This window comes from Glycine soja, chromosome 16 (genome assembly GCF_004193775.1).
Source record: "Glycine soja cultivar W05 chromosome 16, ASM419377v2, whole genome shotgun sequence".
NCBI classification, from domain to species: Eukaryota; Viridiplantae; Streptophyta; class Magnoliopsida; order Fabales; family Fabaceae; genus Glycine; species Glycine soja.
In genome coordinates, this window is record NC_041017.1 from 7,543,742 (window position 1) to 7,560,132 (window position 16,391).

The window sequence follows — 16,391 nt, forward strand, 5'->3', positions numbered from 1 at the left end:
CCATGCATGCATATCGTCAGCATAAATGGCGAGATGCAGGTGGGAGGGGACTCGCCATTCCTTCTGGCGATTTGGCATGTCTATGTCGCCATTAAGTCTGACGATTTGGCTTTGATGTGAAGAAGACGCAGACTTGTGTGTAGAAGAGATATGTTGAAAATGCGATTTTTTTTAAGAAAGAAATACGCTTTAAAAAATGTCATTTTATTTAATTGTTATAAAAAAGGAAACATTAAAAATATGCTTTTTTTAGCTTAAAAAAAGCATCATTTTATTTAATTGTTATAAAAAAGGAAACATTGAAAATATATATTTTTTAAGAAGGAAATATGCTTAAAAAATGTCATTTTATTTAATTGCTATAAAAAAGGAAACATTGTAAATACTTTTGTTTTAAGAAGGAAATATGCTTAAAAAAAGCATCATTTTATTTAATTACTATAAAAAAGGAAACATTAGAAATACGATTTTTTTAAGAAGGAAATACGCTTAAATAAAAAAGAGTACGTATTTCTATATTTCGAACAATGATACATATTTCCTTTTTAAAAAAACATAAGAATACGTATTTCTATATTTCGAACAATGATACGTATTTCCTTTTTAAAAAAACATCATTTTATTTAAGCGTATTTCCTTCTTAAAAAAATCGTATTTCTAATGTTTCCTTTTTTATAGTAATTAAATAAAATGATGCTTTTTTTAAGCATATTTCCTTCTTAAAAAAAGTATTTCCAATGTTTCCTTTTTTATAACAATTAAATAAAATGACATTTTTTAAGCGTATTTCCTTCTTAAAAAAATATATTTTCAATGTTTCCTTTTTTATAGCAATTAAATAAAATGACGCTTTTTGTAAGCGTATTTCCTCTTAAAAAAAGCGTATTTCCAATGTTTCCTTTTTTATAGCAATTAAATCAAATAACGTTTTAGCGTATTTTCTTCTTAAAAAAAAGTATATTTTTAATGTTTCTTTTTTTATAACAATTAAATAAAATGACATTTTTTAAGCGTATTTCTTCTAAAAAAAATCGCATTACATATTTCTCAGGAATGGCGAGTCCCCTTCCACTTGCATCTCGCCATTCATGCTGGCGATGACGATATGCATGCATGGTGGCATTTTCCACATACAAAATAGCTCTCCATTCAAAAATCTTTACAAACAACCCCATTCCGGGAAATAGTTTGTAAAAAGACCTCCAATGGGTCAATTTGCCGTCAAAGTGGTAACTAATGGGGACTGAGCATTTTGGTCGAAGAAATGGTTTGTAGAGGTTGTTGGCCTTGAGTCTCTCAACAATGACCATGTTGCTACAAACGCATTACCCTCTCGGACTACACTCACCGCGTTACCCTTATCTTTTCCCAAACCCTTATTATCATTCATTTCTCATTATCCCCACCAAACCCCTACCGCGATTCAATGCCGCAGTTGCATTATCCGGTCACCGGACTCTGTCGCCACCCCCAGCCTTCGCTTCCGACCGCCACGCGCTTCCGGAACCAGCCCCTTCCCCTCTCAAGGTTTTTACGCGCGTCGCCGTCTCCACCGTGCTGTTTCTCTGCTTCGGCGTTCGCATGTGCTTGGCCTCTTCGCCGGCGGCGGCGGCGGCTCTACCCACGGTTCAGGATGAGCAAACTGTTCAAGGTTTCCAAGAAGCCCAACATTCTCTATTCTCTGATATGTTATTGTTAGTGTTGTTGTTAATTATAATAGTTGAATTCGGTGGTTGCTGGTGTGGTTTTTAGTTTTTGTCACTAATTTTGGTAAACGTTGATTTTTTTTTAGTTTTTAATTTCTCCTAATAATTACGAAAAATGCCCCTGTGACAGTCTGATTTTGTATATTTTTGTAGTTATTCATAAAAAAAAACAAGGCATCTGAAAATATTTAGATAACAAAAGGGTAACGCTTAGGTTCCTTGATGTTAGTTGAATTTATACATTTTTAGGTTAAACTAGGATATCTCTTAGCTGAGAGCTAGTAGATGCTAATCCCTTGAGGTACTGAGATACATTTGAGTAACTAACTTTTCCCAATATATGCTCTTCCATACACATAACCTGGGATCAAACATTTGATCACGTGTTTAAGTGGCATAATTATCTGTCAATCATACCTCACCAACTGATAGCAACCCGAATCCACCTACAAGTGCAGACAACACAGAGGCCCAAGGTAGCAGCAATAGCAGGCACAAACGGAATGCCAGTAAACCAGCATATCTCAAAGACTACGTGTAATTGGCACCTAGCACTATCAGCATAGTTGGTGATTGTTTAGCAAAAGGACAAAGTTTGTTATTAGTGGGGTAGATGGTTAGTAGTGCTGTAGTGGAGTGCAATTTCTGTTAGTAGTAAATTGGTGCGTGTGTATTTGATTCTCAGTAGCCTATACAATCATGATCAGCATCAATAATAAATCAAGAGAAATATTTCAGTAACATTACCTATTATAGTAGGAGGCTACCTTGACCTTGAATCCAAGGCATTTATCCGCAATTCATTTTCCCTCTGCTCCTATCACCAACACACCATGTTAGTCGCTAGAATTATATTGAACTTGAATAAGGAACAGTTTCACCAAAACATTAATGCGGAATTTCTTCCCTTAAGTATGCGGTATTGCTAGATTATGTATGCAAAACTATTGATGAGGATTACTTAATAAGTTTAATTGTTTGATTTTTTATTGAAATTAAATCCTACAGACTTTGCTTACTGAAGGGGTAAAGAAAGTCTATTATTTCCTCAAAAAAATTTGCTGCCTCAGGAAGGACACTAGGAACCTAGAGTAGAATGAAAAATTGAACAAAAGATGGGGAGGATTTTGGGGTGTTTTGTTTCTTTAATTTCTTCTTTCCTTGCTTGTATATTTTCATATTTTAATTCTGTCATTTACCTTAACAATTTAAAATTTGTTTTAGCTACCGCCATTTAGTAAGGAAGTTGAAGTTGATGTTACAAAATTTATTATGGATCTCCATAATTCTATCTGGTAATCAAATGTACATAGCGCTTGCTACCCATCAGTTGTTTTGACTGTTTTAGCATAGGTTGAGAGAAGTCATAATGATAAGCAAGATGATTTGTGGTTTGTGGTTTAATGTTCACAGATGATCAGGATGGAAGAAAACAAGACAACAAAGAAACTGTAGTAGATAAGGAATTAGAGGAAGCTTTTAATGCCTGGAAATCTAAAACATTTGCATTGACTGTTCCTCTGAAAGTTGTTGCTCTGCGTGGTTCCATACCTCCTTCATGGATCAAGGTCTGTAACATATATTCCTTAACCTGTTTTCTGTGATTAATTAACATGTTCTATAATTGTTTGTACTGTATTTTCTCTCTGTGCCGGTTCCTGGGAATGGTCTTTCTGTATTCTTCCCAATCTGGATGTGTATTGTTTGCTCAAAAGTTCTCTGAAATCCTAATATTGTGTCCTGTTATTAACTCTTTTCTAGCATCAATTAGCAGTTCATACTGTAGCTTCCTTTGAATCTTCCATGTCATTTTAAGCAACTTATAGTTGCTAAAATAATTTAATCTAGATTTGCAGTAACTTATGTTATAGTTTGTCATGTTAATTTTTTTTTTCATTTTTAGGACTTCATAAATTCTCAAGGGAGGAGAATGAAGTTTAACGTCAAGTATTATGCAAGTCTTGAGAACATGTTTTCTGATCTATCTATTCCTTTTACTAAAGGAAAAATTGGCCCAGCATCTGCTTTGGCAGCTGATATTGTTGGTATTGGCGATTAATGGCTCAAATTTGCTATTAACAAAGGTATAATTGAGCCAATAAGAGATGTAGAAGATCAGGAGTGGTTTAAAAGCTTAGATGACAAATGGAAGGTAACCCTATATTTTGTATTTCTTCTCCTTTGGACTTGTCTCTCAATATTGGTTGCATGCTTCTTTTATAACAAAAGAATTGATTTCATGAACTTAGTTCAGCTTAAATTTGAAATATGTTTATCTTTATTTTGAAAACCATATAGGGGCAAACCAAGACATCATAGTTGTCTGAATGCTTCTGTGTGTTCACTTGGCTATGTGACATGCTTGTATGCATGCCCATTTATATCTGCATACTTCTATGCTTGTGCTAAACTGATAGAACTTGTATCACAGTAGATTTTTTTGAGTTCCTTATATATCAGAGACAGTTCCTACATACCTTATTTTAAGAGAGAGACTGTTAGGCCAGGAACTGCAGAAATTGAAAGTGGGCCTGAGATTGAATGACCCAAGAGTCTTGGAAGTTTACAATAGAAGGGATAAGGGAGTAATGAAAAAGAGGGGGGGGGGGGGGTGGGGTTGGTTGGTTAGGAAACTGTACCAAAAAAGGATGCACAATACTACCACATAGAAGCGTTGTTGGGATGAAGTTATATTGCATGTTCGGGAAAGAAAAGGGAAGTTTTGACAGTGTCGTGGTTATGGTGAGGTCATCACTCTTGTAAGAGCTTAGTCCTGTGAGGATAGCTTCCATAGCTACTTTTGGGGTTATTCCTGTGTATTCTGTTGCTCCATTCAGCCAACAGTTCCTTTTTCCCTTTGAATTCAATGAAATTCAGTGGCTTTTCTATCTTAATTTAATCATATCTTTCTTCTATTTAATGATCTAACAAGGTGAGAGAGAGAGATCTTAACCGAAAGATTGTAACTCTAGACTCTAAAGGGGGATAAGGCTTTGTTCTTGTTGTTTTCTTTCTTTTGTTTTTTAGTTTATTTTTTTCCAAATAAAAAGTAATTTTGGGATATAAGGTGGAAACCTAAATGTGAACTTGGGTTAAGAGAAAACACTTGAAGTTCTAAGGAAATGTAAAAGTGAAATGGAGTATAGGTAATCTTGGACAGTGAAGTACCACTATTATCTGTAGTTATATACTTATTGACAGCTATTTGTCTGAACCTCAATAGCCATGATATTTCTTGTTAGCAACCTGAATATTAATCAGAGTGAGCTCTTGCTTACATGGTACAGTGCTATCACTACACCAGCTTTTTATTCCAAAAACATAATGTCACCCAATAATGGTTTGAACCTCAGATAGTGGCACGTAGCGGCTGGCCCAAAACTGCTATAGCATGATAGAGCATAGCGTTATAGCCACTATTCTGAAATTTTTTATAGTCTATAGTTTATATAATGTATAATATATATACATATAAATTCTCAAAAATGATAAAAAAAATACTCAAAATTCATGACATTCATAATTAACAACAAGAAGTTATGTCAAGGGAGTCTAGTTCAATTGGTTGGACAGGGTGTGAGTTATTGTAAACCCTTGACATTGCCTTCGATTCTTACGAATAAAAAAAACAATAGTTATAGGTGTCTTAAATAAAACATACAAGTAAAGATGAAGACTAGCATGAACCACTTGTGTAAGTGGTTTATTTGGACCACATTTGTAGACCGTCAGATTTATCTCACTCACACAGCCATATGATGCACCCTCTCCACTAGATTTTTTTTTCTTCTTTCTCCCTCTTCTTGCTCCATTCAGTTTTTCGACCTGCACCAGTAAAAAAACATGCCACTGCTCACTGGAGGCGATTTCCGGCGGCAGCGATCTTCCCTCCCTCCCTCTTTTTTCCCTCTCTGCATGAATTTCAACCGTGTTTTCCTTCCCCCGTCTCTCACAACGTCTTTTCCCGGTCCCACTTAAATCCCTACCCTGCCGATTCTAATTTAATCGAAAACGAAGTCATACAAAATAGATCACACAAAAATTTGAAGTTTCTAGAATTGACATGAAAGCAAGGACGAACGACTTCCCTTTGCCTTCGCTGTAGGCAATGATTTGGAGGTTGTTGGTCAGGGGACCGATTAAGTTTGTCAATACGAGCAGAGAGGACTCTTAACTCCTTCAAAACAAAGTCAATGTGTGTGACCAGATCCTGTCTTATTTCTTGCAAATCTTTTGCCAATTCTGATTGTTGCATGCCCACATTTTTTATTAAATTAATTTTTCATTTTAAAACTGGGTTCTTCTAATGCTGATTTTGTTGTTGACTTGTTTTTAAAATTATATAATGACCAAGGGCTGTGATGACCGAGAACATTTCTTGATTCTGATGAGGACCAAAGCAAGTTGTTTGCTCTATGATGACAGTGTTTGTGCGTGTCTGAGCCTACCATTTCCGTTCAACTTATGTTTAATTGTTAGAACTCAGAACAATAATTTCTTTGCTATAAACAATTCGACTTCACCACACCAAAAAAAATCAACTTCACTTAGCTCTTGAAATTCTTTTCTGATTTTTCATCAGCAATGCACTGTAAGCTGATTGATACGGTGCATCCCTTCTACAAGGAGAAGACAATTGAAAAACAAATTTAAAAAATTTGACAAATCCAGTATTATGTATTTATGATAAATATTTGTTTGTTAAGTTGCAGTTCTAAGAATGTTATGGCAACAGTTTAATCACATAATAGTTTGAGATTTTTTTCTTCTTAATTCTACTTTTTGGTAAATCAATGACGTCATATCAGAAAAATCAACTTCAAATTCAAGATCAATTTATGTGGATAAGGAAGGTACGATGCTTGTTGGTAGAGGGTTGAGCAAGTGGTTAACTTTAAACTGCTGAACTGGACGCAGAATGACATGCATTTCGAACTTCATTTTCACTAATAGGAATTGAATTTGAAGATTCTGCATTTCTTGATTAAATGAACAGCCTTTACTGCATATATGAGTTTTTAATCTAATAACAAAGTCACTCTTTGTTGGGGGAAAGCTGCGCCACCGTGGTGGGGTAGGCATGGTCCACGTAGACCGGCCTAAAGTCTCATGATGACAGCAGATCTGTTGGTGTAGAGAATGGAGTTGGATAAATTTATACTAAAAATCTAAATTAATTAATTATTTTTTATAAAAAAGCCCAATTAATTATTTTACAAAAATTTATTAATGTAAATTTCGTCGAAGTACAACTTAATATTTAATTTGCTTTTTCAATTCTTTTTGAGAATATGCTTTTTCAAATTTTATACAACGCTGTTTATAGATTCATACACTCAAAACTAGAAGTTGATTGAAGACTAACAAATAATAACAAGAACAAAGTTCAGACGAGAGAAACAAAAAAATATATATGAAGAATAGTAGTTAAAAAAGTACTTGTTAGTATGTCTCAAAATTCAAGTGGTTCCTTACTTGGTATTCATAAACTTATCTTATAGACAAAGGTTAATTATAAATAGTAGTACCATTTAATTCTTCAAATCAATTATTACAAAATCAATATAAAAGAAAGGATAATAAAGTTATTTGATCACAAATATAAATATTTATAATTTTTAAAATAAATTATAAAAGGAAGAAATATAACTATTTCTACAATGAAGACCATGAAAAGAAAAATAGGATTTATAAAAAAAAAATAGTATATTTTTCTTAAAAGAGAAAATATGTCATTATTTTATAAAAAGGGAAAAATATTTTATCAAAAAATAAAATAAAATAGATAATTAATACTTAAATATTATTATTTTCTACAATCAAACTCTTTAAATAAATATAATTAGTTTATTATTAAAATATTATACATTGTACATACTAAAAAAATTAGATTAAAAAAACCATGGCCCCCATCCACACTATGCACGTCTGCCCCTGTAATTTGTTATTATCCTTTTGTAACGTTTCTTGATAGTCATCATAGTAAAAACCTGGTCTATTGATTCATGTTGCATATCCCTTAGGTTAATTCTTGCATATACAATGTTTAGTTAGTTGTGATTATTTTGGAAAGTTCTGGTATATACATCTTCTTGATTTGTGGTGCATTTGCCTGGGTTTATATTCCAGGTATACCTACGCAGGAACTGTGAGGGAGAAATAGATCCTAAAGGTGATATATGGGCTTCTCCATATCGATGGGGCTGCATGGTAATAGCATACAAGACAAATAAATTTCAAAAGCATAAGTTGGCTCCTGTAGAGGTAGGTTGTTTTTAGTAGACACTGTAAAACCCTTATGCTGTGTTTGTTTGAGGGAGGGGGAGAGTAATAATGTTGGTTTTATGTGGATGCCTTGTACACTCTACTTTAATTCAAATATTTTTCTTCTATTTTCATCCTCTAAACCAAACACAACATTATAGAGTGTTTATGAGAGCATGTGAACTGAAATTGCAGGACTGGGCAGATCTGTGGCGTCCTGATCTTGCAGGGAGGATCTCGATGGTTGATTCTCCAAGAGAAGTTGTTGGTGCAGTTTTGAAATATATGGGAGCTTCCTACAATACAAATGACATCAACGCAGAAGTTAATGGTGGGAGAGATGTTGTTAAACATAATTTGGCTTTGCTAGCAAAACAGGTATTGTTACTGGATGATGTCTCAACTGATGCTGTTGTTTTTTTATTGAAATAGAGGTGGGAAGCCTTCTACAATTCAATACTTGACAGAATATTTTTCATTTTTGTTTTCCAAACAATAATTTAAGATGCTATTCATTTTATATGTATTTGTGTTAGATATTAATTAGAAAAAAAAAAATAATAACAAGTTTTATGAGCCTTAAATTGTGGAAGATGAAAGTTGTAAGGTTGTGAGTTACAAAGTCTTGAATAAGTAATTATGTGAGCATTTAGTATTCTTGAATAAGCAAATTATGTGAGTGATCACTCTATTTTAGTATAAATAGGGGATCATACTCTTGTATTTTGTGTGTCAAATGAAATAAAATCTTCTTCTTCTTCCAACAAAGTGGCATCAGAGCTTGAGTTCTAGAGTGTTGAGAGAGAAACACTTTGTGAGTTGAGAGAGAAACACTTTGTGAGTTGAGAGATGGCAAGCAATGACTTGAGTATGTTTCAATTCCCTCGTCTTACCAAAGAGAATTATGATAATTGGTGTCGTCGCATGAAAGCCTTGTTAGCTTCTCAAGATGCATGGGAGATTGTAGAGAAAGGTTATGGCCAACCTCAAAATGAGGCTATTTTGTCACCAAATGAGAAGGAGACTTTGTTGTAGTCGAAGAAGAAGGATCAACAAGCACTTACTTTCATTCATCAAGGTTTGGATGAAGCTATGTTCGAGTTGGTGTCAAATGCAACCACATCCAAAGAAGCATGGGAGATTTTGAAAACCTCCCTTGAAGGTGTTGATAAGGTAAAAAAGGTGCGCCTACAAACTCTACGTAGAGAGTTTGAATCATTGCATATGAAGGAATCTGAATCTATCTCAGATTTTGGCAACAAGGTGTTGGCTATTGTGAACCAAATGAAGCGTTATGGAGAAAATATGGAAGATGTTCGTGTGGTGGAAAAGATCCTTCGCTCCTTAATCGCTAAATTTGATTATGTGGTTTGTGCTATTGAAGAGTCTAAGGATTTAGACTCAATGACCGTAGACCAATTGATGGGTTCTCTTCAAGCCTATGAAGAAAGGTTCAATAGAAGACATGATGAGCCATTGGAGCAAGTCCTCAAAGCCAAAGCTTCTTTAAAAGAAAATGGAGGAGAAAGTAGTCAAAAAGCACGTGGACGTGGAAGAGGACGTGGTCGTGGACGTGGTCATGGCCAAGGAAGAGGAGGAAGAGGAGATCGTGATAATTTTGACAATAATGAATGGAGGAGCCATCAATCCACTAGAAGTCGTGGAAGAGGAAGAGGAAGAGGTAGAAACAATTATGAAAAAGCATATGAAAGGAGGTATGATAAATCTAATGTTGAATGTTTTAATTGTCATAAATATGGCCATTACTCTTGGGAGTGTAGAACAAATGTTGAAGAGAAGGTCAATCTTGTTGATGATAAAGAAGAAGTTGAAGAGTCAACACTACTACTATCACAGCTATTAAAGCTATTCTTAGAAGCTTTGAGTTGGTATCTGGTCTTAGAATTAATTTTGCTAAGAGCCAATTCGGTGTGATAGGCAAATCTGAGGATTGGAGAAGTCGTGTTGCTGATTACTTGCACTGTAGCCCTCTGCAGTTTCCTTTCCTGTACCTAGGGATGCCTATAGGTGTTAATCCTAGGAGGAAGGTGGTGTGGGAGCCTATAATCAGAAAATTTGAAGCCAAATTGAACAAGTGGAATCAAAGAAACATCTCTATGGCTGGAAGAACTACTTTAATCAATGCTGTCTTGACAGCTTTGCCCTTATTTTATATGTCTTTTTTCAGAATCCCCTCAGCAGTCATCAAGAGACTCACTGCTATCCAAAGACAGTTTCTTTGGGGTGGCAATTCAGAAGGGAAAAAGATAGCTTGGATCTCTTGGCAGCAAGTGTGTGCTCCTAAAGAAAAGGGAGGGCTGGGAATTAAAGATATCAAGGTGTTTAATAGAGCTCTCCTCATCAAGTGGAAATGGTTGTTGTTCCAGCAACCGGATCATCTTTGGAGCAGAATTCTCTCCTCTAAATACAGGGGTTGGAGAGGCTTGGAAGAGGGTCCTCATAAACATAATTTCTCCTCTTGGTGGTCTGATTTAAGATCAATTGTTCAGCACAGTAGTATGACCGCTGTCAACAAGCAATTTCTTTGGAAATTGGGTGGTGGAGATCAAATTTTATTTTGGGAAGACTCTTGGGTGGGTGACGGCTCTGTTCTTAGAGAAAAATACCCAGATTTATATCAGGTATCTTCTCAAAAATTCCAGACAGTGGCAAGCATGGGGATTTTTGGAGAAAATGGCTGGGAGTGAAAATTTTCTTGGAGAAGGCACCTCTTTGATAGTGAATTGGGGGAAGCAACAGCTTTTATCGACCAGACCTCAGCTCTAAGTCCTGTTGCAGACTTGAAGGATGATTGGGTGTGGGGAGCTCAACCAACGGGAATCTTCTCTAACAATTCTGCTTACAACTGTCTCAGATCTGAGCAGCCTCTCCATCAGCCAAACAGTGGCTTTAGACAGCTTTGGGAAATCAAAATCCCCCCTGCAGCTTTATCCTTTGCATGGAGATTACTCTGGGATAGGCTTCCTTCTAAGGATAATTTAATTAGTAGGCAGATTGTCCCCCAAAACGTCCTTTGCCCTTTTTGTCAAAGCCAAGTGGAATCTGCTTCCCACCTTTTCTTCACTTGTTATAAAGTTATGCCATTATGGTGGGAATTCAACTCATGGGTGAAGGAAGATAGAGTTTTGCACAGCAAGCCTATGGACAACTTTCTTCAGCATTGTTCTTTGGCTGGATCGCGGAATTCTAACAGAAGGAGGAAGATTTGGTGGATTGCAGCTACCAGATCCATTTGGAGCCTTAGAAATGACATGGTTTTTAACAACGAGTCTTTTGACATATCTAAATTGATGGACAGAACTATTTATCTCACTTGGTCTTGGTTGAGGGGATGGGAAAAGGACTTTACTGTTCCTTTTCACCAATGGTCCTCTTGTATGTCTTTGCCATTCATTTAATGTGTCTTTTGTAGGGATGGGTTTTGTTGTTGTTTGGTGGCTGTTGGTTATTTTTCTGTGTTTTAAGGGATGTTTCTCCTTGTACTTTCTGTAGTACCTCTAGTACTATGCTTTTCATTATAATATAATATTATCTTTGGCCGTTCAAAAAAAAAAAACTTAATAATGGTGAGAAGGAAGACAAATGCTTATGGTATCTTGACAATGGAGCAAGCAATCACATGTGTGGATGCAAAGAGAAATTTGTGGAACTTGATGAGAAGGTGAAAGGAAATGTTTCTTTTGGAGATTCTTCCAAGGTGCAAATCCAAGGAAAAGGTACCATTTTAATTTCTTTAAAAGATGGTGCTCACAAATTAATCACGGATGTTTACTATGTTCCTAAACTAAAAAGCAATATTTTGAGTTTGGGACAACTTGTTGAAAAAGGGTATGAAATTCATATGAAAGATTGTTGTTTATGGCTTCAAGATAAAAATTCTAATTTGATTGCCAAGGTGTTTATGTCAAGAAATAGAATGTTCACTTTGAACATTAAAACCAATGAAGCAAAATGTTTGAAGGCTAGCATAAAAGATGAATCATGGTGTTGGCATATGAGATTTGGGCACTTGAATTTTGGAGCACTAAAATCCTTAGGAGAGGAGAAGATGGTGAAAGGGATGCCTCAAATCAACCATCCTAATCAATTGTGTGAAGCATGTCTCCTTGGAAAGCATGCAAGAAGGAGTTTTCCAAAAGAAGCTAATTCAAGAACAAAGGAGCCTCTCCAACTTGTTTACACCGATGTGTGTGGCCCAATCAATCCTCCTTCATGTGGTAACAATAAATATTTCTTGCTTTTTATTGATGATTATAGTAGAAAAACTTGGGTTTATTTTCTAAAGCAAAAATCTGAGGCATTTGTAGCTTTTAAAAATTTTAAAGCTCTTGTGGAAAAGGAGAGTGGTTATGTAATCAAAGCTCTAAGATCCGATAGAGGTGGCGAATTCACATCAAAAGAATTTAATGAATTTTGTGAAAAATATGGGATTCGTCGCCCTCTAACGGTTCCTAGATCTCCACAACAAAATGGGGTAGCGGAGAGAAAAAATAGAACTATTCTTAATATGACTAGATGTATGTTGAAGGCTAAAAATATGCCAAAGGAATTTTGGGCCGAAGCTGTTGCATGTGCCGTTTATTTGTCCAATCGCTCCCCAACAAAGAATGTCAAAGATCAAACACCACAAGAAGCATGGAGTGGAGTGAAGCCAAGAGTTGATCACTTGAGAGTATTTGGGAGCATTGCATATGCTCATGTACCCGACCAAGGAAGATTCAAGCTTGATGATCGGAGTGAGAAACATGTGTTCATTGGCTATGATGCAAGCTCAAAAGGCTACAAATTGTACAATCCAAACAATGGAAAGACAATTGTGAGCCGAGATGTCGAGTTCTATGAAGAAGGCACATGGAATTGGGAGGAGAAAGAAGACACTTATGATTTTTTCCTGTACTTTGAAGAAATAAATGAAGAAGCCTTGACTCCAAATGTTTCAACTCCAGCACTTTCATCAACTCCTTTAACCAATGAAGCCTCATCATCTTCCGAAGGGAGTTCAAGTGAAAGGCCAAGAAGAATGAGAAATATTCAAGAATTATATGATGAAACTGAAGTTATAAATGATTTGTTTTGTCTTTTTGTTGACAGTGAACCCTTAAACTTTGATGAAGCAATGAAAGACAAAAGGTGGAGACAAGCCATGGAAGAAGAAATCAAAGCCATTGAGAAGAACAACACTTGGGAGTTATCAAGCCTTCCCAAAGGTCATGAAGCAATTGGAGTCAAATGGGTGTTCAAAATCAAGAAGAATGTAAAAGGAGAGGTTGAGAGACACAAAGCAAGACTTGTAGCTAAAGGTTATAAGCAACAATATGGAGTTGATTATGATGAAGTGTTTGCACCGGTTGCCCGCATGGAAACCATTCGTCTTCTTATTTCCTTGGCAGCTCAAATGAAGTGGAGAATTTTTCAGCTTGATGTAAAATCGGCATTTCTAAATGGCTATCTTGAAGAAGATGTCTATGTTGAACAACCAATGGGTTTTGTCATCGAAGGTCAAGAAGGAAAAGTCTTGAAATTGAACAAGGCGTTGTATGGTCTAAAGCAAGCACCGAGGGCATGGAATACTCGCATTGACAAGTACTTCCAAGACAATGGGTTTGTTCGTTGTCAAAATGAGTATGCTCTTTATGTTAAAACTTTTAATAATGGTGATGTCTTATTTATTTGTCTTTATGTGGATGACCTTATCTTTACCGGCAATAACCCAAATTTGTTTGAAGACTTCAAGGAGTCCATGTCTCGTGAATTTGATATGACAGATATGGGACTCATGTCATATTACTTGGAAATGAAAGTGAAGCAAACGAAGAATGGTATCTTTGTCTCACAAGAAAGGTACACAAAAGAAGTGTTGAAGAAATTTAATATGCTTGATTGCAATCCCGTGAACACACCTATGGAAGGTGGCTTGAAGTTATCAAAGTTTGATGAAGGAGAGAAGGTAGACTCCACAATCTTCAAGAGTCTTGTGGGGAGTTTAAGGTATCTAACCAATACAAGGCCCGATATTCTATATGCGGTGGGAGTTGTGTGTCGCTTTATGGAGGCTCCTACCTCTCCTCATCTAAAAGCCGCAAAAAGAATTCTTCGTTACTTGAAAGGTACAATTGATTTTGGATTGTTTTATTCTCCCTCCAATAACTATAAGCTTGTGGGATTTTGTGATAGTGATTTTGCCGGAGATGTTGATGATAAAAAAAGTACTACCGGATTTGTATTTTTTATGGGTGATTGTGTTTTTACATGGAGTTCTAAGAAGCAAGGCATTGTGACATTTTCTACTTGTGAAGCCGAGTATGTAGCTGCAACTTCTTGCACATGTCATGCCATTTGGCTAAGAAGATTGTTGGAGGAACTTCAGTTGTTGCAAAAGGAAAGCACAAAGATCTATGTTGATAATAGATCTGCACAAGAGCTTGCCAAGAATCCGGTGTTCCATGAACGAAGTAAGCATATAGATACAAGGTATCATTTCATTAGAGAGTGCATTACCAAGAAAGAAGTAGAATTGACTCATGTGAAAACTCAAGATCAAGTTGCGGATATTTTCACCAAGCCTCTCAAATTTAAAGATTTTCGAAGATTGCGAGCAAGACTTGGTGTGCAGAAGAATTTTCCAATTAAGGGAGGATGTTAGATATTAATTAGAAAAAAAAAAATAATAACAAGTTTTATGAGCCTTAAATTGTGGAAGATGAAAGTTGTAAGGTTGTGAGTTACAAAGTCTTGAATAAGCAATTATGTGAGCATTTAGTATTCTTGAATAAGCAAATTATGTGAGTGATCACTCTATTTTAGTATAAATAGGGGATCATACTTTTGTATTTTGTGTGCCAAATGAAATAAAATCTTCTTCTTCTTCCAACAATTTGTAGGTTCGACTCTTTGATAGTTCAAACTATTTAAAAGCTTTTGGGGTTGGAGATGCGTGGGTAGCTGTTGGATGGAGTAGTGATATTATTCCTGCTGCTAAACGCATGTCTAATGTCGCTGTTGTTGTTCCAAAGTCCGGAGTGAGTTTATGGGCAGATCTTTGGGTATTACTCTTACTGTTATCTTGCTTTTTAGGGTTTGATATCTGTTTTTTGTTTTGAAAGGCAAGGGTTTGATATCTGTTAGATTAATGGTTATCAGAAATTATTACGTAGAATGATATAATATAGTATCTGGAAACTGGTAGTGGCACCCTTGCAATACTGCAATAGAAAATTGTATATAAGCTATCAAATGGGATTCAGATACACCTATTTAATGATGGTTGTGTTCAATTTACAAATAAATTAGTCGAGAATTTTATTTCCTTAGACACTAGGCAGTATTGACTTTTTTTCACCTTTGTTTTTGTTTTCCCAGGCAATTCCTGCTGCCTCTAGGATTCAAACAAATCGGATCGGTGGACGCATCAGGGGACCATCACCATTGATCCATCAGTGGATAGAGTTTTGTCTGCAATCTGCAAGAGCACTCCCCTTTAAGCAGGAGGTGATCCCAGGTGCCTCTCCCTCTCATCTTCAAGGTCATTCAGCCAATGTGCCTGTGGAGTTAACCAAGGGTGGGCCGAGGCTAAATGGCAACCTAGTTGATGGAGCACCTCCACCAGACATCTTAGAAAGGTGTGAGTTTCTAGTGCCATTATCTAATTCAACATTGTCAGATTACCACTGGTTGCTTACCTCTATCCAGGAACCTGGCCATGGATTGATACACAAAATGTATCAGAATATCATATCAGTGGCCAAATTTTCTGGATGGTTTAATTCAAAGCTTACTTGAGTCACTAAGTTGTGGAATACATATCAAGGATCCGGGGCTAATAATTTGATTGACCAGAAACTTGAAAAGTTTACTGATATAGTTTACACTCATGGAGGTCCATTTTCTAGATTACAAGGTGTAGAGAAGAGGCTGTCGTTTAAGCCACAACAGCGTTGATTCTGCATATGGTTAAAAGCAACGACTTTTCTGTAAAATGCATCTGATAAAGGCTATTTACGTACAATTACGACAAGTTTGTTCATTTTTTTTTTTAACTCAGTGCTTGTCTTTATGAAGGAAATTACTAGTACAAATCAACATTAAGAGGCTGTTTGGTTCAAAGGAGGGAAGGGAATTTAATGGAGGAGAAGGGAAGGAAGGGATTTTGATTAAACATATTGTTTGGTTGAGAGGAGGGCTGGAGAAGGGAGGTAGTCCTTAAAGTATTTGGTCATTTTATGTTTTTGAAATATATCATTTGAAACATTTTTTTAATTTTCTGTTGAAACATTAATGTTTTATTAATACTTAAATTTTAAAATAATTAATTTAACATAGTGATGGTTTAAATTGCCACTATCTTTATGTTTTATTTTAAAAATTATAACCACTAAACCAAAATCATCTCCTCCAATCTAA

General features: G+C 35.8%; 1 non-coding gene and 1 pseudogene across 1 annotated transcript; both read left to right on the forward strand.

The window, feature by feature from the left end:
* Positions 1–1,159: 1,159 nt before the first annotated feature.
* Positions 1,160–16,255, forward strand: LOC114391231 (annotated as a pseudogene).
* Positions 6,060–6,153, forward strand: LOC114391314. The gene has a single exon (XR_003662107.1). It is a non-coding gene; the product is annotated as a small nucleolar RNA snoR126 (small nucleolar RNA).
* Positions 16,256–16,391: the final 136 nt, after the last annotated feature.